This window comes from Danio rerio, chromosome 14 (assembly GCF_049306965.1).
Source record: "Danio rerio strain Tuebingen ecotype United States chromosome 14, GRCz12tu, whole genome shotgun sequence".
In the NCBI taxonomy this organism is placed as follows: Eukaryota; Metazoa; Chordata; class Actinopteri; order Cypriniformes; family Danionidae; genus Danio; species Danio rerio.
Window position 1 is genome coordinate 58,807,501 of NC_133189.1, and position 15,000 is coordinate 58,822,500.

At 46.3% G+C, this 15,000-nt stretch overlaps 1 protein-coding gene across 1 annotated transcript in view; it reads right to left on the bottom strand.

The window, feature by feature from the left end:
* cplx1 (complexin 1) overlaps window positions 1–15,000 on the bottom strand; it is a 37,134-nt gene that overhangs the window by 20,331 nt on the left and 1,803 nt on the right. The window lies entirely within an intron of this gene.

Here is a 15,000-nt window from a genome sequence, read left to right on the forward strand (position 1 = left end):
ATATGTTTTACACAGCGGATGCTCTTCCAGCTGCAACCTATCCCTAAGAATCATCCACACACACACACACACACACGCACACGCACACGCACACACACACACAGTTTAATTTTAGCATACTCAATTTACATATACTGCATGTGTTTGGACTGTGGGGGAAACCGGAGCACCCGGAGGAAACCCACACCAACACGGGGAGAACATGCAAACTCCACACAGAAACACCAACTGACCCAGCCGCGACTCAAACCACAGACCTTCTTGCTGTGAGGTGAATGCGCTACCCACTGTGCCACCGCGTCGCCTCCTATAAACACTTTATAATCTGTAAATGTAACACACTGATGACAGAAAGAGAATTAGACCAGATTGGTAAACAGAATTAATCGATGCTCCTTCTGCTAAAGGCTGTATTGAGCTGTATTGCTGCTGATTTCCTGGATTTTCTTGATTTGAAAAATGATTTAAGACCAACAGCACAATATTTCAGTGTGTTTAAGGCCTAATCTTTCTTAAATTCAAGACATGTTATGAGATCTGTGACGGCGACACACTTAACTTCTGTTTTAGAAACTGTGTTGATTATTGCCACATGGTTATAAACAGCAGCACATCCTACATGACCATCAGCAGCAGCAGACTGACCTCAGATCTGACATACAGCAGACAGAACCGAGACTGCAGACCCCAACACAGCAACACCAGTCGCCCAGCAGCCCATTAACAGGTTCAACATGCGTGAGCTGGAATCCTGCTGTTAGCACACAGTGTTGGACCCTAAAGCGGGCTTTCTACGCTCATGTGGTCATCAGCGTGCTGTAATGTTGGTAACGGTGATCTCATACAGCAGATCGTCAGTAATGGAGCGTCTGCTGTGTGTCTCTGTGCTCCAGACAGTAATGGATCATTAATTAGATCTGTGTGTTGGTTCTGCTGCTGTGTCCCTCACAGTTCTGCTTCTCCACCCAGACGCCCTTCACTCTTCAGGCTCCTCGTTGTTATTCTCCTCACGTCTCTGACCTTTCCCTGTGCAGCCGTGCATGACTCCACAATTGTTCACCGCAGAATTGCTTGATTGCCATTGATTTTGCCCCCATTATTATTTTATGGAGCTGCGCTGTGTGTGCGTGTGCGTGTGTGTGTGTGTGTGTGTGTGTGTGTGTGTGTGTGTGTGTGCGTGTGTGCGTGTGTGTCGTCTGTCTCCTGTCAAACTCATAGGACAGACAAACAGCAGAAGAGGAGTGTGAGTGTGTGTTATCTTCCTCCAGCAGGACAGGTGTGTGTGTATGTGTGTGTGTGTGTGTGTGTTTGTGTGTGTGTGTGGGAGAGACAGATATCCCAGACAATGGCGATGTCTGAACTCCTGCAGACACACACACTCTGATCTGAGGTCAGTCTGTTTTGCTTGACATATTTAAGATTAAATGAAGATGATGATGTACCATAATAGTGTTAATAACTCATCTCTAATAGCTGATGTGTTTCCTCTTCTCCATGATGACAGCACATAATATTAGTCTAGATATTCTTCAAGACACTAGTGTTCAGCTTACAGTGACATGTAAAGGCTTCACTAGGGTAATTAGGGTAAAGTTAGGGTAATTAGGCAAGTCATTGTATATCAGTGGTTTGTAATATTGCTGAAGGGGTGAATAATATTGACCTATAATATTGAAGAAACACTGTGAAGATTTGTGCACAATGTTAAACTTCATTTGCAATATATATTTAACCCGATATATTATATATATATATATATATATATATATATTATATTAATATATATAAACCCGACTCTACACCATAACTTTTCAATCCAGATGGATGGGGCAACCATTACTGCATCCAAAATGGTGAAAAGCCTTGGAGTAACGATTGATGACCAACTAAACTTCTCTGACCACATTTCTAGAACTGCTCGATCGTGCAGATTTGCACTCTATAACATCAGAAAGATCCGACCCTTCTTATCTGAACATGCAGCTCAACTCCTTGTTCAAGCTCTTGTTCTCTCCAAACTGGATTACTGCAACTCTCTACTAGCTGGGCTTCCAGCTAACTCTATCAAGCCTCTTCAACTGCTCCAGAATGCAGCAGCACGAGTTGTCTTCAATGAACCTAAACGAGCACATGTCACTCCGCTGCTAGTCCGTTTGCACTGGCTGCCAGTTGCTGCTCGCATCAAATTCAAAACTCTGATGTTTGCCTACAAAGTGACTTCTGGCCTAGCACCTTCTTATCTGCACTCACTTCTGCAGATCTATGTGCCCTCCAGAAACTTGCGTTCTGTGAATGAACGTCGCCTCGTGGTTCCATCCCAAAGAGGGAAAAAATCACTTTCGCGAACGCTCACGCTCAATCTGCCCAGTTGGTGGAATGAACTCCCTAACTGCATCAGAACAGCAGAGTCACTCGCTATTTTCAAGAAACGACTAAAAACTCAACTATTTAGTCTCCACTTCACTTCCTAATCTGCAATTGCCTCTTTGAATAACACACTAATTGTACAAAAAAAAAAAAAAAAAAAAAAAAAAAAAAAAAAAAAAAAAAAAAAAAACTACTAACACTTCCCTTCTTAGACTTTACAGACCTGAAACTTGCCTTTAGTACTTATTCATTGTTGCTCTTAGTTGTGTAAATTGCTTCCTTGTCCTCATTTGTAAGTCGCTTTGGATAAAAGCGTCTGCTAAATGACTAAATGTAAATGTAAATGTATATATATATATATATATAAAACACAACATTTCAGACGAGGGTCAATCATTTTAACATTAATTTTGATGCTGAGTAACGCTGTATCCACATGTCTATTGTGTGAACGTCCTGCTCCAGCGTTTGTCTAGTTGTGATGCAGTGGATCATGAGAAATCTCCATCACAGCTGTAAACGGCCATCAGAGAGCCTCAGCTCTGCTTTAGCGTCAGATTCTGCCAGACTCCTGCATTGATTGGTTCTCCTCGACCGTCCCGAGAGACGCAGGAACAGACGTGAGCATTAATATGACCACAGCGGTTTAATTGTCCTCTAATAAGCTCCTGCGTACAGCGCTGTCTGTGAAGATGTAGAGTCTGCAGATATAATAAGACCGTGTGTTTGGATTTATTATTGCTAGCAGTGAAACACACAGATCTGGCATCCCATGAATCAGTGAGTGTGCAGCGTCATCATACAGCAGCTGCGCCTCTGCCTGTGTTTCCACTATTACACCCTAATTCATCTCTATACTGGAGCTGTTCTCCAGACCTGCGCACACACACACACACACACACACACACACACACACACACACACACACACACACTGCAAAAAATGCTTTTCTTACTTAGATTTTTTGTCTTGTTTCGAGTGTAAATATCTAAAATTTCTTTTATCAAGAAGCATTTTTTAGACAAGCAAAACATATTGCCTTGTTTTGAGAAATATTATGCCAATATTAAGTGAGTTTTTCCTTAAAACAAGCAAAATAATCTGCCAATGCGGTAAGCAAAATAATCTTACGTCAAAAGAAAAAACAAGATTATTCACAGTTCTGGCCAGGTTCAAGTCTGATCTGAGTGTTATCAGTGTGTGTGAGTTATTGAAGAGGCATCAGACAGATCAGCAGTACACTGTGGGGTCCCACAAGGCTCAGTTCTTGGTCCGTTTCTGTTCACACAATGATATCATACGCTACCGCTAGCTGATATCATTACTAAACATGGAGTGAGCTTCCACTGTTATGCTGATGATACACAACTCTATATCTCCTCTCTGCCTGATGACTGGTGTGACTTTACCTAATGAGCAGATTGTGTAGCTGATGTTCAACACTGGAGGACTAATGTCTTCTTATCACTGAATTCAGACTATACTGAGCTCTTGCTTATTGGACCCAAAATCCTCACACACCGTCGCCTTAAGGCCAGATTATAGAGAGAGGTGGCGAAACATGAATGGGTTCGGGCTTTATTAAGCTGTCAATCAAAATGTACAGGCTCTGGCCGAATTCTGTCGGGCTCGGACCCTATTGGGCCTAATCTTTATGGCCTGATTCAGGCAAAGGTTTTCAGCTCTAGCCTGTATCCTGAGCTGATGCTGTCGTGGAGGAGTGGAGAGACTGATCTCAGTACTGGAGTGTGTGTGTGTGTGTGTGTGTGTGTGTGGTTTTCTCTGTTTTGTTTGTACAGTGTAAAGGGTCACAGGAGTCGGTCCAGTCGCCCACGCTTGTCTTTATCTCGGACGTCCACCTCCCCAGCACTGCAGCTCCAGACTCAACACTTTAGGTTTTATAAGCAGGAGCATTTCAGAGACGATGTAACTCTAGATGAGGCGTTTCTGACCCACAGTAAAAGTGTGCAGCAGAAACTGTTTGACCTTCATGAAGACTTTAAAATGTGTTAAAGGAAGGAGAGCCTGAAGCCCTGAGCCGCGGCTATTATCACCAGCAGCAGCCGTTACAGAGCGGAGAGAGACTCACGGTGATGGATGATCCTGCGCTGGCTCACTGTAGGCCATAACTCTGCAGCGCAGTCACGGGAGCGCGGATCCATCACACACACACACACACACACACACACACACACACACACACACACACACACACACACACACACACACACACACACACACACACACACACACACACACACACACACACACACACAGACATGCATCTGCTAAAAGAAGACTCTCTCTCTCTCTGTTTATCTCTCTCTCTCTCTCTGTTTATCTCTCTCTCTCTCTCCCTCTCTCTGTTTTTCTCTCTCTCTCTCTCTGTTTCTCTCTCTCTCTCTCTCTCTCTGTTTATCTCTCTCTCTCTCTCTGTTTCTCTCTCTCTCTCTCTCTCTCTGTTTATCTCTCTCTCTCTCTCTCTCTGTTTCTCTCTCTCTCTCTCTCCCTCTCTCTGTTTTTCTCTCTCTCTCTCTCTCTGTTTCTCTCTCTCTCTCTCTCTCTCTGTTTATCTCTCTCTCTCTCTCTCTCTGTTTCTCTCTCTCTCTCTTTGTTTCTCTCTCTCTCTCTCTATCTGTTTATCTCTCTCTCTATTTCTCTCTCTCTCTCTCGCTCTCTCTCTCTGTTTCTCTCTCTCTCTCTGTTTCTCCAGGAATAGATTTCAGTGGGAGTCTAAGGCCAGGGTAGGGGTGTGAAGAAGTGGGAAGAGGAGCTGAATGCAACATTTTTCTGTTTTTCTGAGCTTCAGCATTTAATTCAAGGCTTTTGAAGAGGAAAGCATTTAAATAATAAGCAGATTCGTAAAAATGCACACTTATATAATAAGACAATAATAAACACAAATATATGGGTGACGCGGTGGCGCAGTGAGTAGTGCTGACGCCTCACAGCAAAAAGGTCATTGGTTTGAGCCTCAGCTGGGTCAGTTGTTGTTTCTGTGTGGAGTTTGCATGTTCTCCCCGTGTTGGCGTGGGTTTCCTCCGGGTGCTCCAGTTTCCCCCACAGTCCAAACACATGCGCTATAGGGGAACTGATCAACTACACTGGCCGTAGTGTATGAGTGTGAATGAGTGTGTTTGGGTGTTTCCCAGTACTGCATTGCAGCTGTAAGGGAATTCGCTGGGTCAAACATATGCCAGAGTAGTTGTCAGTTCATTGCGCTGTGGTGACCCCTCATAGACTGAGCTGAATGACTGAATGAGCATTTCTTTCTTGATTTGCAGTGTAGGCATACGCAGACAGCAGTGCTCTGGGATTGGAGCTGCTGTAGTGTTTTAGGGTTTATTGAAGTGATCCACCTGCCAGCAAACAAGAAGCCAAATATAGCGAGCTATCATCACAATGTTCAGTGGATTCTCGCCGCCGTGGCGTTCAGCCCGTCTGCTTTAGTGATGTAAGCTTCCGGAAGGGTTTGGAGTTTCCCTGACAGATGGAGAGCGACGCGATCGGCTGGAGATTCACACACTGGATATTAGTGATGTGTGACGTTATAAACTCTGAGAGAAACACACTGTTCCTATACGCAGAGTATTCTCACCGCCTGCCGACATTAATGCCCCGACACAGCTCTACACATTTATACATCAACATCCTGACGAGCGTCAACATCTCTGATGCTTTCTCACAATGTGGAGAAGTTTTATATGAACCCAAACGAGCATTGTTTTAGTGAGTCATTATTTTAGGAATTCGTCATCTCTTATATACTCAAGCAGCCGCACATATAATGTGTAAATAGTAAAGGACCGAGAACTGAGCCTTGCGGAGTCCCACAGTAATAACAACATCATCCTCAGGCCTGTCAGGCGAACGTTAGGATCAATGATGTCAAACGCAGCTCTGAGGTCCAATAACAGACAGAAACGCAGTCACGATGAGGCGATTAGAGCAGCTCACTGTGTGTGTCCAGTTAAACTGTGTGGGAACGCCATGGTGTGATTGTGGTGTCATTGAACACACTGCAGTGTGCTGGACACTCCACTGCTGGACTGTTACTGTAGCTGGACGCTGAGCACTGCGCTGCAACATATCATCATGTAAATATACCATCATATTAACATATCCTGCTCTCCTGTCTAATGAAGCACAGCTGACATCAGCGTCTCTCTCTCTTCTCCAGAATATTCAAGATCTCTCTAGTATTGATCATTTCCGATAAGTATACACACGGTTTGATTTACAGACAGAATCCAGAGCAAATGACCATCCGAGAGTGTCCTCACAGACGTTTGTCCACAGTTATTCAGGACGCGCAACTGTGTTTCCATGGAGTTTGACTGCGATTCTGTTCTGCAGGAGGAACTGACTTCATTTCTATGGTAATGAGGCTGAAATAGACATCGCATCAAAGAGTGTGATCACACAACCTGCTGTTATTGCTGCACAGAGCAAACACACACACACACACACACACACACACACACACACACACGTTCATAGGTGTAATGCATTTCAAACAGTAAAAGCAGCTCATTATATCGCTCATCTCTAGCCCTTACCCAACACTCACAGCACACCTGTGGAGAAATCTGAATATAACAGACATTAATATGCTCACGTTTACATTCAATATGTTTTAAAGTGTTTTGATTGACGAGGACATACGACAGGTCCTTATAGATCACCTCAGTGCTGTAGAACCCCAGTCATACTCATGACACTATACTGTCCCTGTTAACCACAAAAACCCAGTGTGTGTGTGTGTGTGTGTGTGTGTGTGTGTGTGTGTGTGTGTGTGTGTGTGACCCTTCAGGATTCACTGCAGGATTATGTGAGCGGTGTCCAGGGTTTGATGCTGGGTTCTGGAGTGTGTTCAAGGCAAGTGGCGAAGCGTCCAGATCGGTGATTCTCCCGCAGGGACGCCGGATAGCAGCTCGGAGACCCCGACACCAGCTTATCTAACGCTGACGTACACACACTATTTATATTTCTCGAGGTTCCTTTATGTAATGTATCGTGATGAGAGCATTATTAGGAGATCACTGCGGCTCAGTGCTGTGAGAGTTTGTGTGGATCGGCTGTAATTCTGGAGGATTGTGCTGGATTCATTTCTTTACTGGAATTCATCAAAAATGAGGTCAGATATCTTCAGACGTGGAGCTAAAACCATCATGAAACAAGCACACGGTGAAGTTTATCCTACACCGACAGACTCTACTAATGTTCACTGAAGAGCTGTGGGATGGAGAGACTGTTCCCAGATCAGCTGTTAATGCTGAGATTAACCCTCTCTGCCAGCGGGAGGAACACCAGCAGAGGAAGAGCTCAGACAAATCAATAACTAAAGCATATATGCATATATTTGCCTTTCTACAATATAAATTACCCTAAATATATATATAGTATTAAGGGCAGTGATCAGGTGAACTGCTGAATAATTATGTGATGTGACACAGGTGATGGGATGTCCACAGGTGATGATGATCTGCTCATCAGGAAAGCTCTACTCCTTTAGGAGCAGAGATGGGTCGAGGATCGCCAGTTTGACAACAAATAGGAGAGAAATTGAGTGAGATGTGTGAACACAATGCTCCTCAGAGAGAGAGAGGAAGACATGTGGATATTTCACCTTCAACAGTGCAGAACAGCATTAAAGACTGAAGGAGTCTGGAGGAGTTTCAGTGCGTAAAGGACAAGAGCGCAAGCCTAAGCTGAACAACCATGACCTCCGACCCCTCAGGGGGCGCTGCATCAAGAGTCCTCATTCATCTATAAGCAGATCAGCACAAGGGCTCAGCACTACTGCGCTAAACCTGTGACAAGCAGCACAATACAGAGTCACATCCACAAACACCAGCCAACACTGCACTGTGCCAAGAGGAAGCCCTATGTTAACAGTGTCCAGAAGGGCTTCTCTGGGCTCGGAGGTGTCTGAGATGGAGCATCACACAGTGGAGACGTGTCCTATGCTCAGATGAAGCAGTGTTTCAGGTGTTTCTGGGAGAAATAGACGCCGTGAGCTCCAGACCAAAGAAGAAGAGGATCATCCAGACTGACACCAGCAACAGGTCCAGAAGCCCGGCTCTGTCATGGTCTGGGGTTGTGTCGGTGCTCTTGGTGAAGGTGACCTGCTCTTCTGTGATGCTCCAGTAATGCTGAACAGCACAGAGAAATTCTGGAGCTCAATATGCTGCCTTCTGCTCCAGAGACGCCCATGCAGAGTCCAACAAGACCATGCAGAACCACACTCAGCTCACATTACAGAGTCCTGCTGCAGAGGAAGAGGAGACGGACACTGGACTGGCCTACCTGCAGTCCCGACCTGTCTCCAATAGAGAACGTGTGGTGCATTTTTGAGCACAAAATGTGGTCTGGAAGACCTGGTACTGTTGCCCACCCTAACCCTGACTTGTTTGCAGGAAGAATGGAGCAGAATTCAGCACTGCTGTCTTCAGTCCCTGGACATTATTAAGTGCTGTGAACAGGAGCGGCAGCATTACACAGTGGGAAACGCTTTACTGATGCTACTTTTTTGAAATTGTGTTGCAAGAACCCGAATTGCAATATGTGTTTATGAAATAAATGATGAGGAACACATGAATAAAGTTAGCTGTATTGTCTGCAGTGAAGCCGTGGTCAGAGTGAGTCTTTCTTCTGTTCTCTGTGTTCACCACACTGACATGACTGAGACTGAATTAGGGATGAAAAACATCTTTTCCATCTGATCAGCAGTCTTCAGGTCAGCAGAGATGGAGAAATGTTTGATCAATATGAGATTGCCGATAGTGTCTGATGATGGTGATGATTATTGACAGTAGTCTGTGGAATGAGCTGACATTAAGGCTGCGTTCACACCTGTGTATCGATTCAGTTGTTCTGAAACAGAGATTACAAATGTTACATTGCTGCTCTTTGCTCTTGGAGCGGTTCGCTTTCACACTGCAACGTTTCTAATCGGACCAAAAGAGCTAAAACAAGTCACGTGTGAGTAAACTCTCCTCACATTGGTCAGAGTGTCAGGGTTTATTTTGCAGCGTCCCGCTCAGCTGTCAGGAGAGGTGGTGGTTTGGTGGTGATTGACAGGGTGCGTGCGATGTGTCTGAGGAGAGATGTGGTGGGGAGGGGTGGGAAGGGTGCGCGACGATGCCTATTTGAGGACCGGGAGGGAGACGCGAGATTACCGGGAGATCATCACTCGTTTGCGGGCATCCGGAGACTCGCGAAACTTCCCGCCATACTCATAATTCTCTCTTCATATAGCCGTAAGCCTATTACATATCCATAACACACTGTGATATAACCGCGCTCGGATCAGATCGCTTTCTCACTGCAATCGAACCGCTCCAGGGTTCGTTTCAATCGAGCCAAGACCACCTCATTTAAGCGATCTCGGAGCGATTAGTTTGGCGCGGAAGACCGCGATTGTCCTGTTCACATATGCCAAACGAACCGCGCTAACTGGGCAAACGAGACACGTTCCCAAACAAAAGTGTAGGTGTGAAAGCAGCCAAACTCTCCAACAGCTGACTGAAGAACCAAGACAACTACAGCAACAACATACACCACACGCACACGCACACACACACACACACACACACGCACACGCACACGCACACACACACACACACACACACACACACACAGCTGGTGGGTCAGTTGGTGTTTCTGTGTGGAGTTTGCATGTTCTCCCCGTGTTGGCATTGGTTTCCTCCGGGTGCTCCGGTTTCCCCCACAGTCCAAACACATGCACTATAGAGGAACTGATCACCTACACTGACCGTAGTGTATGAGTGTGTGAGTGTGAATGAGTGTGTATGGGTGTTTCCCAGTGATGCTGGGAGGGGATCCACTGCATAAAACATATGCTGGAATAGTTGGTGGTTCATTCCACTGTGGCGACCCCTGATTATTAAAGGGACTTAGCTGAAAAGAAGAGAGATGTAATGGTGTGTGCTGCTGAAGACTCTTCTGGAAACAGCAGCCAGAATCACTGAAGCTGCTAATGAAGACAGCCGAGAGCGCTTCCAGAACTGCAGCTTCATACTGAACTTCAGACTTCATCCGTCTCTCCCCGATGTGGACCTGGCCCTCTATATCCCCACCATCACACTAACAGCTTTAATAAAGAGCTGAAAAATAGACTTCAGTTGTAGTGAATGAGTAAGGGAAACCTGCTCGCTAATGAAGATCACTTCAGCTGGAGGTTAGCGTGTGTGAAGTGCAGTTTTGAGTGAGGATCTGGCACCCGGCAGAGCGAGCGCATCCAAACCCTGACTCACACATTCATGACACACACGACTGAGTGCAGCTTGAGCAGATCCCTGACCCGCGGTCATCCTGAGGACAGGACCTCTGTGTGTGTGTGTGTGTGTGTGTCTTGCTGGCCAATTAAAGGACATTGATCGTGAAGTGACATGTTGACACACACTGACACCCCCATTGAACTGAGGACAGTGTCAGTTTGATGCATACATTGGTGCAATGTGTGTGTGTGTGCGTGTGTGCGTGTGTGTGTGTGTGTGTGTGTGTGCTCGTGTCGGTAGCAGGTGTTTTCTCTGTGTGGTACTGAAAGGGCCATTGCACACATGTAGACCCGCAGCTCTGAGCCAGAATCCTGGAGCTGGAGAACCTGCCATGTGTTCATCAGCTGACCCAGAGATGGAGGGGGGGGGGGGGGGGGGGGGGGTGATAGAGCAAGTCTAAAGGAGGGCGAGAGATAGACTGAGAGAGAGAGAGAGAGAGAGAGAGAGAGAGAGAGTGATGGAGTGATAGAGCGAGTGTGAAGGTCACCGTCTCCTCAGCTCTTCTCCTCATCTCTCTCTCTCCCGCTGTGCTGTTGAAGCTGATGCAGGATTGCGGGATCGCTCTGTGAATGTTCTGCTTTTCCTCCTCAGATATTCAGGCGGTTCTGAATCATTTTATATTCAGCAACAGGACAGTAACCAACATTACTTGCTGAACACTAGAGCAGTGTGTGTCCTGCATCTGTCCTCAATATCAAACCTAAAGCCAGCTTTACTGAGCTAGGAGGTGATTGGTTTTCTAAAGTATTTCCCAGTTCACGCTCGAGAGCTCGTGCAGCTTCACGAAGCCACTGAGGAACAGACTTCACCATGTTTATGCTACCAAATGTCCCAAATAGTCCTCGCTGCTGTGACGACATAACCTAACACGCCTTGCAGCAACGGCGGCCGTCTGTGGGCGTGGCCAGGCCAGAATGCATTTTCAATTTCAAATCGGCTTTCATTCGTCGCGATGTGTTAATGAAAATGCATTATGTTTTTTTCATTCTCATTCTGCAGCAAACATTGCACATATGTCTTGGAAAATGCTAACTGAAATACAGAAATACACTGCCATTTACATACTGCATTATCGTTTTGCGTATAACATTTCAAAATTAATTTTGCTACACACATCCCATGCTGTCATGCTGAAAATGTAATCCTGCGTTTCCTAGACGCCAGTGTAAATGCATTTAGGACAAATAACATTTAAATGATCATTTTGCTACAGTACAGTAAAGCATACACTCAATGCATCACCTAGCGGGTTCCACACAGGCTTCTGCATCTTGCTTATATACACTATGAACAGCAGCTACGCTAATTATTCTCTTTATTCTCTATTTTCACCTGGGGATACTCATCCCGAGGTCCTCAGATTAGGTGGAGTCACTGATTGGATCCAAGACCAGCGACGTGATGATCCCAAGGATTCCATATCCGGGACCAGGCCATATCCTGAGCTGCTGCTGCGCTGATGGTCGTGGGGAGTGGAGAACATGAGTCTGATTCCGGCGACGCTCCAGGGACAGACGAGTCTTCATTGAGGCCATCTTCCAGCATAAACCACGGCGAATGAAGCTCTGCACAAGACTTTTGGCCAGCGGAGAAATTAAAATGGTCGTGCCCAACTGAGTCTGGTTCTCTCAAGGTTTTTTTTCTTCACTCCCATCAGGTGAAGTTTTTTTTTCCCCCTCCGCTGTCGCCACTGCCTCGCATGGTTCAGGATTGGTATAGCTACACATCGATGAATTTGCTCTTCAGTGTTTGAACTCTCAGTAATGATTAAATCACACTGAACTGAACTGAACTTAAACACTAAAACCTGAACCACACTGTTCCAGTTACTATGACCATTTATGTGAAGCTGCTTTGACACAATCTACATTGTAAAAGCGCTGTACAAATAAAGCTGAACTGAATTGAATTGAATTACAGTTTCTGCTTGTACTTTATTCACATCATATTCAGTTTGTGTATAGCATTTTCAATTTAATTTAGCTACTTATGAAGCTTGAAAATTTGGATACAATTTACATATTAAAACAGTAAATGCAAACAATCTAATTTAATTTACATTTTCATTCTGCACCAAACATTGCTCATATGTCTTGGAAAATGCACATTCAAATACAGAAATACACTTCCATTTACATATTGCATTGCCATTTTGCATATTATATTTTGAATTGAATTATGCTACTCATATGCTTCCATACTAATCAGGGTTAAAGCTGAACTGCGGGAGCTGTGTGTAACACCTGTGCTGTACAGCGACTCTCCATCGCCACCATGTCTAATACAGTGAAAACAGTGTTTTGTCCCTAACCCACCCCTAACACAACCCTTAACCCAAACCTAACACACCCCTAACCCAACCCCACCCCTAACCCACCCCTAACACAACCCCTAACCCAACCCCACCCGTAACCCAACCCTTAACCCAAACCTAACCCACCCCTAACCCAACCCTTAACCCACCCCTAACACAACCCTTAACCCAAACCTAACCCACCCCTAACCCAAACCTAACCCACCCCTAACCCAACCCTTAACCCACCCCTAACCCAACCCTTAACCCACCCCTAACCCAACCCCTAACCCAAACCTAACACACCCCTAACCCACCCCTAACCCACCCCTAACCCAACCCTTAACCCACCCCTAACCCAACCCCTAACCCAAACCTAACACACCCCTAACCCACCCCTAACCCAACCCTTAACCCACCCCTAACCCAACCCCTAACCCAAACCTAACACACCCCTAACCCACCCCTAACCCAAACCTAACCCACCCCTAACCCACCCCTAACACAACCCTTAACCCAAACCTAACCCACCCCTAACCCAACCCTTAACCCAAACCTAACCCACCCCTAACCCAACCCCACCCCTAACCCACCCCTAACCCAACCCTTAACCCACCCCTAACCCAACCCCTAACCCAAACCTAACACACCCCTAACCCACCCCTAACCCAACCCTTAACCCACCCCTAACCCAACCCCTAACCCAAACCTAACACACCCCTAACCCACCCCTAACCCAACCCTTAACCCACCCCTAACCCAACCCCTAACCCAAACCTAACACACCCCTAACCCACCCCTAACCCAAACCTAACCCACCCCTAACCCACCCCTAACACAACCCTTAACCCAAACCTAACCCACCCCTAACCCAACCCTTAACCCAAACCTAACCCACCCCTAACCCAACCCCACCCCTAACCCACCCCTAACCCAACCCTTAACCCAAACCTAACCCACCCCTAACCCAACCCCACCCCTAACCCAACCCTTAACCCAAACCTAACCCAACCCCCCCCTAACCCAAACCTAACCCACCCCTAACCCAACCCCACCCCTAACCCAACCCTTAACCCAAACCTAACCCAACCCCCACCTAACCCAACCCCTAGCCTAACCCCACCCCTAACTCACACCTAACCCAACCCCTAGCCTAACCCCACCCCTAACTCACACCTAACCCAACCCCTAGCCTAACCCCACCCCTAACTCACACCTAACCCAACCCCTAATCCAACGCCTAATCCACTCCTCACAGCACAGCTGAGGCAGATGTCCCAAAAACTTGTTAAGTGAGCATGTGTTTGTGTGTGTGTGTGTGTGTGTGTGTTTGAGTGTGTGTGTGCGCGTGTACTGATACGGCAGTAATACCCCTGAGTTTCTCCACAGTAGCGTGCTCATTCCCACACGCGTGAGCTCCAGCTTTAGCTCTCTGACCCGCTGCAGTATCTCTCTCCCGCAGGCCGTTATTCCTCACACTCCGCTGTATTAGCTAATGTGGGCCAGAACCGCATGTGGAGTGTGTCGAACACAAACGGAGATCAGCAGATTGACTGGACAGATCAGCAGAAACACACACACAGTTGCCGGAGTAACACAGCACTGAAGAGCGAGAGCGAACACAACACCTGTCCATCATCAGGCGCGCACCGTTTCCTGTCCTGCTTCATTTGCATACTGCACTGTGATTGGCTGCTCTGCACACATTTGAATTAATTTCATCATTTGATGTTTAATTTAGGATTCAGCATGTGCTGCCGTATTCACTATAGGCGGAGCTGAACATGAATATGGTGATGAGGGCGGAGCCTTTGACATGTTACTGACCAATCAGAGCTGGACTTCTCAGAAAACCTTTAAAGAGAAATAAAACAGGGAGCCTTTCAGACAGAAGAGCAGCTCACACACCACGAGGACACCACGCCGTCCTGGACATCACATGATGGAAGTGTGTATTCTGGCAGAACCCAAATAAGAGCAGGAGAATAACTGAGCAGGAGACCCCTGAGTCTGGACCGACCAGAACCAGAAGATCAG